Raw genomic sequence first — 10,331 nt, 5'->3', positions numbered from 1 at the left:
CTAAAGACCTAAAAAGAGCATGCTACAGGGACACTGCTACATCGATGTTCATAGCAGCACAATTCACAATAGCAAGACTGTGGAACCAACCTAGATGCCCTTCAATAGATGAATGGATAAAAAAAAATGTGGCATTTATACACAATGGAGTATTACTCTGCATTAAAAAATGACAAAATCATAGAATTTACAGGGAAATGGATGGCATTAGAGCAGATTATGCTAAGTGACGCTAGCCAATCCCTAAAAAACAAATGCCAAATGTCTTCTTCGATATAAGGAGAGTAACTAAGAACAGAGTAGGGTCGAAGAGCATGAGAAGAAGATTAACATTAAATAGGGATGAGAGATGGGAGGGAAAGGGAGAGAGAAGGGAAATTGCATGGAAATGGAAGGAGACCCTCAGAGTTATACAAAAGTAGATACAAGAGGAAGTGAGGGGAAAGGGAAAAATAATACAAGGGGGACAAATGAATGTCAGTAGAGGGGGCAGAGAGAGAAGAGGCGAGGGGAGGGAAGGGGAGGGGGGATAGTAGAGGATAGGAAAGGCAGCAGAACACAACAGACACTAGTATGGCAATATGTAAATCAATGGATGTGTAACTGATGTGATTCTGCAATCTGTATTTGGGGTAAAAATGGGAGCTCATAACCCACTTGAATCAAAGTGTGAAATATGATATATCAAGAATTATGTAATGTTTTGAACAGCCAACAATAAAAAATTTTAAAAAAAAAAGATATCAATTGAGACAGATCTTATTCTCTTGAGATTTCTTGGATGGATGAATTAGAGGAGCATACTGGTTTGACTTGATTGTCCATCCCTGTGTTTAATTAGTTCCACCAGGCAACAACAAAACAAATTCTTCATTGTACGCTCATCAGATGTTCAGTGTCCTAGGATGACTTTATGTTAAAGCAGCCATCCTCAAAAATACAAAATTACATAAAGGCCCCTGTCTCATCCTTGGAATCTGAGCACTAGGCACAGAAAATGATTGTGTAATACAAACATTTGTCCATAAAGATTTAAAAGCTGACCACATTGTGAGCATTCAATAGTTATGAAACAATAAACAAGTTTATCAATTAAGCAGAAAGAAACCAAATAACAATATCCAGAATGATCATACAGGGAGGAATGCCAGCATGAGGCCCAACCACCTTTTTCTCTTTCACCCTTACTCTTTTAGGGGAAGGATTTTGATTGGCTAGTGGTGATCTCAACTATGACACTTGATTCTTCCCTTTCCCTGACATCTTGCAACTTGTGATAACAGTAAATTAAGATCCATACCTGGCCCCCTACAAATAATATGCTGTAAAGTCATGCATAGAAGTGTATTTTCAAGTAACAACAATAGTGCTCTCTGAATTTAGCAAGAAAAGAAAAGCCATGACTACAATTTCAGATAACCTTGGAAATCTAAAAAAAAATTAGAAATTGAAAGCAATTCATCAAGACCATCTCTCTCAGACCAGGCCTGAGACAGATTATTTACAAAATTGTTCTTGTCTCCTTAAGATGAGTCCCTGCCTCCCCTCACTGCTTCTGAACGGAAAACTGGTCACATAGCCCCAACAGAGAAATCAGTCTCTGCTCTGAGAGGAAAGAGCTTACTCAGCAAGAGGATCAAAGGGCCACCTGGGGCCAGGGTCCCCGTGTGAGAGGGTATCTCGAGATTGTTGGAAGGGCAGAGAAAGAGCAGGAGTGGATGGGGAGAGGTTTGGATAAGGGAGTCCTCTGAATATGCCATCAATCTTAGGGCACCACTGAGCTGGCTCCCTGGAGCTTAGGTATGACAAGGCCTACAGGTAAATGGAAATTATAAAACTGCTTTTTCACAGTAGTAAGGAGGCCATCAGAAGGTTCAGGGAGGTTAGAATAGATGTATTAAGTACAACTAGTTTTATTTGCCAGGAAGATCCAGAGGACATGCCCTTCACTTTGTCAAGAAGGAGAAACATTAGTGATTAGGACTGACTTCTCCTTAGGCACAACAGGCATAGCACTTAATTACTTTTTAAACGAGGAAGCAAAAAATGAACTGGTAGAATCAAAAATTATATTCATATTTATATTAACATAATTGTGAAATACAGTTTTTAATTTTTTTTAATGTAGAAAGGAGTCCATGAAGGCAAAAGTGACTTAACCCCTCACCAGTCCCACAATGGCCCTGTTAGTGAGAGGGCACTGGCATCTGTAGGAGCTTAGTGCTGACCATACGCTATGGGGCTGTGGCGATGGTGAAGGATGCTCCCATGAGGATGGTGGAGCTGTGAAGTAGCAGAGGTCAGGAGGCAGCACAGAGTAGCCATGGTAGATGTAATCATGGTAACAGGTGACACAGCCAGAGTGAAACCAGGATTCCCAGCCCTTGTACTGCTATCACAAGTTGCAAGGCAAGAACTAATAGCCAAGAAGTTTCTAGAGGCAAAACAGATAGATAGTTTGGCTAAGGGAATGCTTGACTTGGATGACCAGAAAAAAAAAAAAAATTAGATCACGCAAAGAAAACCCTTAGTCGGCTGTTATAATGCAAAATCACAGCTCCTTACCCAGATACCAATCAGAAATTCTTTCTAAAACCCAGAGTCCATCAGCTGAAGATTAGGGAAAGTTCCCTTTAGGAAAGATCCTAAAGAAACATGATAAGCATATACAATAAATATTACTCAGGTCCTTCCCACAAGGGAATGCATCTGCCCCCATTTATCAGATAAATGGACGCTAAGAAAAGTGAAATACCCAAACATTGCCCTATGAGGAATGACGCATAGAGAGCTTACAGGGTCTGAGCTGGCAATGAAGCCTGGGGGACATTAAAGTGGTGATTCTTGGAGGTGAAGTGGTACTATGGTTTGGATAAGTGCCCCCCAGATCCATGTGCTAAAGGCTTGATCCCCAGAGTGGCTCCTGGGAGGTATTGAAACCCTTAGGAGGAATCTATTGTGTAGCCCTTAGGTCAATATAGTCATGTCCTTGAAGGGAACTGTGGGACCCTGGTCTCTTCCTGTTTCTTCTTTCTGGTCATGAGGTAAGCAGTTTTGTTCCACCATGCACTCCAGCCATGAGGTGCCACTCTTGACGTTAGTCCAAAGCAATAGGATCACTTGATCATGGACTGGAACCTCCAAAACCATAAGCCAAAATAAACCTCTTTTTCTTTATAAGTTGGTTATTTCAGGTATTTCATTATAGTGACACAAAGCTGCAAACAACAGGTAGTAAATGGAATTCTGACCTAAGTCAGTTTTACAGTAGGTACCATGGATCAGTAGACCTATCTTAGGGTGACTTTCCTCTATTGTGAGTGTATAATTAGTATAGCTATTACTTAGCAACTGGCAGAATCTCATATTGGTTCTATTAACAAAAGTCATCGTAGTAGAAAAGGACAAAATGAAGTCCCAGAAATTACCTTCCAAACCAAAATCATAAATTGAAATCCACCCCACATCTCAGGTGGAAGTACAGAAGTGAGTGCCAGTCTGAATAGCTTGAGATATTTCACTCAGGAGGAAGTAGATTTGTCCTTAGAAGAAATAAAACCACTCAATATGTGTTTGTCTTCCCTACCCACTCTCTGAGGACTTTGAGAATGCCTGATTTTACCTCTACCCTAGATGGAAGGACAGTTTGCAGAAAGGAACGTGTGTCACTGGGGGATGCATGACCATGAGATCCCTGTGTCCGACCACAGACCACCTTACCCACAAGCAGCAGATCCGAAAGAATGACAGGATGGCACTAAGGATGCATGAAGACACCAAATCAGAGACAAACACCTGCAGGTTGGAGAGCTCCCTCAGATGTACTGAACAGCTGCTGTATGGTGCTCACCCACAATTGCTAAAATACAGGCATCCCCAGATGAAGAGACGAAAGTAAAATGGGTTTGGATAAAAGGGGTCCTTCTCCCCATCACTCTCAGCAACTCACTTAGTGGTTGTGCTTTCCATTCCTACAACTCAGGTTCTGCTGGGTGAGAGCCCCTAGCTCCCAAGAGGCTGCCCTCCCAAAAAGTAATGAGTGGTAAGGGTCCACTGAGCCTGGAGCCATGAATGTCATTGGTCACTCTTAACTCTTTATTACCTGGAGACCAGCACCAACCCCTCAGATAAGACTTCCTATGCTGGTTGGAGAAACCTTTTCTATCATGAGCAGTCAGGGTGCTGCTACCTACTGAGTCAGAGAGCACTGTGCCTTGATAAAGATGATTGACTGAAGTATCTCTTCCTGCTTCCATTCCTGATGATAATGGAAAATGAGAATTTGTCTTGCTCATGGGCTAATGAGGGCCAGGTGACCAGAGAGTCAGACCCACAGGTATGAAAGTCTGGGTTATTCCATCAAGCAGCAAAAATGCTGGCCAAGGGTAGGGGAAATCTAATCCAGTGGTTGAGGAGGAACAAGATGACAAATATTATCTTGAAACTAGCTAACAGCTGCAGGTACTGCAGCTTCTTCTGGTAATTTATTTATTTTTTAAAGCTATTTTTATTGTGACTGGCCATAGGACATGGTGGCAGAAGGGCTTAATGTGGGGCTTAAGCAGATCTGAGAGGGGCAAACAGCAATCAGCATGTCTGAATTTACTTTCAAATAGTGCCTGGAGAATTAGTAATCCACAAAGGATACTTTGGGAAAAGTTGGGGTTTGTTTATATTTCAGATGATTTTGTTTTATTGATTTAATTTTTTGGGGGGGTTGAACTCAGGAGTACTTTATCACTGAACTATATCCCCAACCCTTTTTATTTTTTATTTTGCCTTCTGCTGAAGAGTCTCACTAAGTTGCTGAGGCTAGCCTTGAGCTTCAGATCCTCCTGCCCCAGTCTCCCGAGTTGCTGGTATTACAAGTGTGTGCCACAGCGCTGGCATGGTTTTTGTTTGCTTTTTGTTTGTTTGTTTGTTTGTTTTAATTTTAAAAGGAGTATTCTGAATGATCCAGCTATCTATTATACTTTATAGTCAGACACATTTTTTATCTGAATTTTTAAAAGAAAAAGGAGGAAGAGGAGAGGAAGAAAGGAAAGAAAAAAGGAGAGAGAAAAGTAGAATTTTGAAGATAGCAGAAATTCATTGCCAGAATTATTGCTCCATTGTGGGTACTCAGTAAACCTGAATAAGTACTTCAGTGTATCTAGAAGCCACACTGCTTGGAGACTATTGGTGTCCACATTTTGAAAACAGACTCTCTCCGGCCTAATAGAATATTATCACTTAGAACCTAGTGTTTTCTTAGAATGTGTTGTTATATTTTTACTCATTACAGGGATTACTCTAAAGTGACGGGGTCAGTTAGCTGAAAAGTCAGTCTTACCCCAGTGATTGCTAACATTTGAAGAGATCAGCATGACCTTAAAGGATTGCAGTGATGTCTGTCTTTCATTTAAGACTTCTATGTCTCAGAATAATTTAGCTTGTAAATACAAGCTTGCTTGATAAGAGTAGGCTGCAAAGATTTGTGTATTTGTTAAAGTGCAGAGCCAAAGACTCACGTCTGAAAAGAGTGAAGAAAGGGCTGGGCACCGTGGCACATGCCTATAATCCCAGAGGCTCTGGAGACTGAGGCAGGTGGAACACAAGTTCAAAGCCAGCCTCAGCAACTTAGCAAGGCCCTAAGCAGCTCAACAAGACCCTGTCTCTAAATAAAATATTTAAAAGGGCTGGAGATGTGGCACAGTAGTTAAGTGCCTCTGGGTTTGATCCCCAGTACCAAAAAAAAAAAAAAAAAAAAAAGTGAAAAAGGGAAAGAATAAAGAATAGCTCTCTTCCTCTCTCTCCCCCACCACCCCCTCTCTTCATAATTTTAAATAACTCCGTAGTAACTTATATGCATGACTGTCACTAGTCTTTATATTTCTCTGACTCAGAGTTTAGTGGTGTTGGTAATAGTGAGTTGTTTTCAGAACATCACTTCTTCATTTGCCTTTTCTGGCATCAAACTGCATGACATGTATACATAAATATATTAATCTCTCTGTGTCATTTTTTAGTTTTGCCTTCTTCCTGGATATTAACTCCCTAATTTTTTCCAACTCCTTGCTCATAATAAATTCCAGAGCAATGCAATATATTGTGTCTTCCACATAACTTAGAATTCATGGTTTCACATCTGTCATTTGAAGATAATCAGAATTCTTTCACTACAAAATAACTACACGATGTGTCCTGAAAAGAGTAAATGATTGATTTCTTTTCAAAATGCAAAGAGAAAAGCATTGAGAACACTGCATCTAAGACAGTGCCCAAAAAGTAACAGTAATTAAATGCCCACATACAAATATTTGGCTCATTCAACCAAATTTGGCTCTAAACTCAATAATGTTCTTTTTTTTAAAAAAAAAAATGTAGTTGTAAATAAACAGAATGCCTTTATTTCATTTGTTTATTTTTATGTGGTGCTAAGGATCAAACCCAGGGCCTCACACATGCTAGGCAAGTGCTCTGCCACTGAACCCCAGCCCCAGCCCTCAGTAATGTTCTTAGGACCACTGTAATGCTGAACTTGGTCCAGTCTCATTTTACCATGGCAAGAGTGATGATGATGATGATGATGATGATGACAATAATGACAATGACAATGACAACGATAACAGCCAGAGTTTATTGAATGCCTACTAGGCATTGAGGGCTATGCATTCATGCCTACACTCAGTCACTCCTCTCCACTTCCCCACTTAGTGTAAGCCATCATTGTCTACAGTTTGGACTACTAGGATTGCCTACTAATTTAATTACACTCTGTGCTTTCATGCTTAGCTGCTTACAATTCATTCTTCACACAACAGCTGCAGTAACTTTTTTTTTTTCTTTTTGGTGTTGGAGATTGAACACAGAGTCTAGGCAAGTGCTCTGCCAACTGAGCTATATCTCCCAGCCCTCAGCTGTAATGATCTTCTACAATGAATTTTAGATAACATCACTATATACTTCCTTAACCTGATACCCACCATATTTAAAACCCATTCCAAACGCATTACAAGGACTTTCAAAGCCTGGCCACCTCTGGGATCCCAACAGCCACGCTGCCATTCCTTAGACACACCAAGCCATCCCTGTCTCTGGGCCTTGGCTCTGCTATTTCTCCTTTCCTACCTTCAGACTCTAAATTTCACCCCTTGAAGAGGCATTCTGTGATGACCCAGTCTAACCTAGCCCCCAATCACCTTCTATTGCCTCCTTTCTCTTTGAGTTCTCTGCATACCACTCACCACCTCCGATGTGCTCTTGTTTTTCTATTTCTTCATTGTTTGATTCCTTCCCCTGGAATATTTGCTCCATGAGAACAGAAACCCCATTTATCCTATTCACCACCAGAGTGGCATCTAATAGTACACAGTAGGCCTTCCATAAGGGTGTGCTGGATGAGCAAAGAATGTGTGACGAGCTTTCTGAGCTCAGAACATCATCCTAAGAGGGGAAAACCATTACAGTTAGGTGTGAGGAAACTCCAGGTAGGTAGGTAAAGCATGAAGCTTCTAGGTTTAAAACCAGAATCCTAACTCTCAATTTGGGGTAGGGAGGTTGATAGAAGAGGCTAGGAGGGGTAGGACAGGGACACAAGCCACAGGAAAAATAAAAAATACATTTTATAAACAATTTCAGAAGATCTTAAACTCAAAGTGCAGTTCCAATGTGGACAGAAGTTTTGTTCTGTCTCATCTTTTTCTCAGAAGGAGATTTCTGGCTTACTCTTCTGGGCAGGACAGACAGATCTCCTCCCCTCCGTGGAGGAGTTATTGAGCAGTGACAACACCCTGAAGACTAAGCCCTCCCTGACCTCAAAGCAGCAGCAGCTGGCTCTCAGTTCTAATCATTGGATCTCAGGTCTGAAGTGCCAACCAGGCCCTAACCAAGGAGCCCTTCATCCTTTCCTCCACAAAATGTGTCGGCACCTACCATATGATGATGGGCTTACTGGCTCAGAGGACATGAGAAGGCAGGGGTGGCCCTCGCTGCATGGATTTCACGAGCCATGGGGAGGGCAGACACACGCAGGTAATTTCACTCACAGGCTGATGGACAACCGCTCCTATTCTTTTCGCAGTTGGTGGTGAGTGAGCACCATTTAATCAGTAGTAGAGTAAGAGAGATCCCAGCCATCAGCCTTGGTTTGACCAAAGGATTTCTACATAAGACTTTAAATCACATTTTCAAATACAACTTTTAGGTTTTGTTATATGGCATGCATGATTTACTCAGATTATACCAACCATCTGGAACCTATACTGCTGCCTGACTTTTAAAGGAATGGATTAAGGCTGGATGAAACCTCCTGGAACACTGAGATGTTACCTATTTTTGAGCTGCAGGAGTCACATTTTTCTTGAAACTGAGAAGCTCCTGGAGATTTACAGAGAGACTTCTTCTAGCTAAAAACACTGTAATGTTAAGTGTTCATAGTATAAATTCATAAGTAGCTACACCGTTTGACCATATTTCCCCCTGTTTGGTATCCTCTGATGCTAAAAGATAAAAAATGGTTTGAGGAAGACTGAGCCTTGAGGAAGACTGAGCCTTGACCATCTAATACATGAATTCAGGGTGTTTATGTTCAAGGGCTTAATGCTTACGTATTAAGAGCCTAGTATATTCTTGTGTTGACATTGGCCCAACTGCCATTTTAAAATGCTGCTCTAGCAGAATTTGCCGTACATTCGAAATGCCACACTTTCCAACCAGTTCTAATTCTTGAGTAATCCAATAGTGAGGTGGTAAGGAAGTTACTTCATTTATTTCTCTGTTTATAATAGTAATTGCTATGATTAGTTCAGAACATTTCTTATGGCCGTAAATTACTACATACTTAACTCATTTAATTCTCCTAATACCTCCATGCATAGGAACCATTTTCCCTGTGATGCAGGTGAGGAAATCAAGGCTCAAAGACACTAAGTAACTTACACACGTTTACACAGCTGGACAGTAGCAGAATCTGACATCTTCTGGTAATGTGTCCTAGTCACAGGCTTACATTGACATTTGCAGACCTTCTAAAGAAACATTTCTGAACATTGAGTATTGTAAGGTTCTTCCTCTACTAGAATTAATGTATATCAGAAAAGAGATTCATGTATAAGGGAAATTATTTCACTTACATGAGGAATTTTAAAGAGTTAAACTCATAGAGAGAGGGAGTAGAATAGTAGGGAACTTGGGGATAGGAGGATAGTGGTCAAAGAGCATAAAATTTCGTTCAGACAGGAAGGATGACTGAAAGAGATCTATGATACGACATAGTGACTACAGTTAATAACAACATATTGTATACTTGAAATTACTGAGAGTCAGTTTTAAATGTTCTCACTGCAAAAAAATAAGTATATGAGATAATGACTATGTTAATTACCTTGATTTAGCTACACCATAGTGTATATGTATTTCACTATATGTTGTACACCATAAATACATACAATTTCTATTTGTCAACTTAAAACAGTAATTTTTAAAAATTAAATATGTAAATAAAGATAATAATCAGAAGAAGAAAAATGCTGCAGTTTCAAAATTAAATTGTGGAATTAAATTACAATGGTACTTGTCATTTCTTGTCAATCTTAATAAATCCATAAAATATTTTGAAAGAAAATAATTCTTGTTCCTTTTAAGAAAAAAGACTGTGTTACAAACAAAGGTTCATTCATTAAAACTGCTGGCATCCAGGTTCAGAAAAGAATGCTATACCTTTGTAAGATCAGAGTGGACAGTACAGAAGAGGTGGTGGTCTTGGACCCTGGCTGAACCAACTTTTCCACCCTAATCTCCCACCATCCCTGCCCCTGCCCCTTCTCCTCCTGGTCCACAGCCCCTGTTTTGCTCTGGGCAGTGGGGCTTTGGCTGAGGTACTTTGTCACTTACTTCCTGTTTGCTTTCTAATTCTCTTCTACCCAAAAGGATCCAGCTTAAAAATCCCCTTTCAGACAAGTGCTCCTGATGATTGCTCCCTCTTCTGAATTCCTGAGGTCTTAATGTTTGTGATGATGATTTAGATCTCTACGTATTGCACTGTTTAAATCACTCTCCTTACCATGAGGTCTTTCAAGGCAGGATCCAGGTATCCCACTCCTCTGCATCTACAGCTCTGTTCTCTGATGCAGTGCTGGCTCATTAGAATTTAAGTTCTCCTTGATTTAAATCGATCATTTACCTGTGCTGACTCCTTCTTCATATCATAAGCTCCTTAAGGCCAGGTCTGGGTCTTTTTGTGTTTGGTAATGTCTTACATTAGAGAGAGTCAATGGATGTCCAGAAAGGGTCACAAATTTACATGCGGGAGAGGAGGAATTCAACCCAGAGTCAGGCTTCTTAACATAAAG

At 40.5% G+C, this 10,331-nt stretch overlaps 1 long non-coding RNA gene across 1 annotated transcript in view; it reads right to left on the bottom strand.

Moving 5' to 3' along the window:
- The window catches only part of LOC125615746, a 77,976-nt gene that overhangs the window by 7,229 nt on the left and 60,416 nt on the right, over positions 1–10,331 (bottom strand). The window lies entirely within an intron of this gene.

This window comes from Marmota marmota, unplaced genomic scaffold, assembly GCF_001458135.2.
Source record: "Marmota marmota marmota unplaced genomic scaffold, marMar, whole genome shotgun sequence".
Classification (NCBI taxonomy): domain Eukaryota; kingdom Metazoa; phylum Chordata; class Mammalia; order Rodentia; family Sciuridae; genus Marmota; species Marmota marmota.
This window is presented reverse-complemented; position numbering and strand designations above follow the sequence as displayed.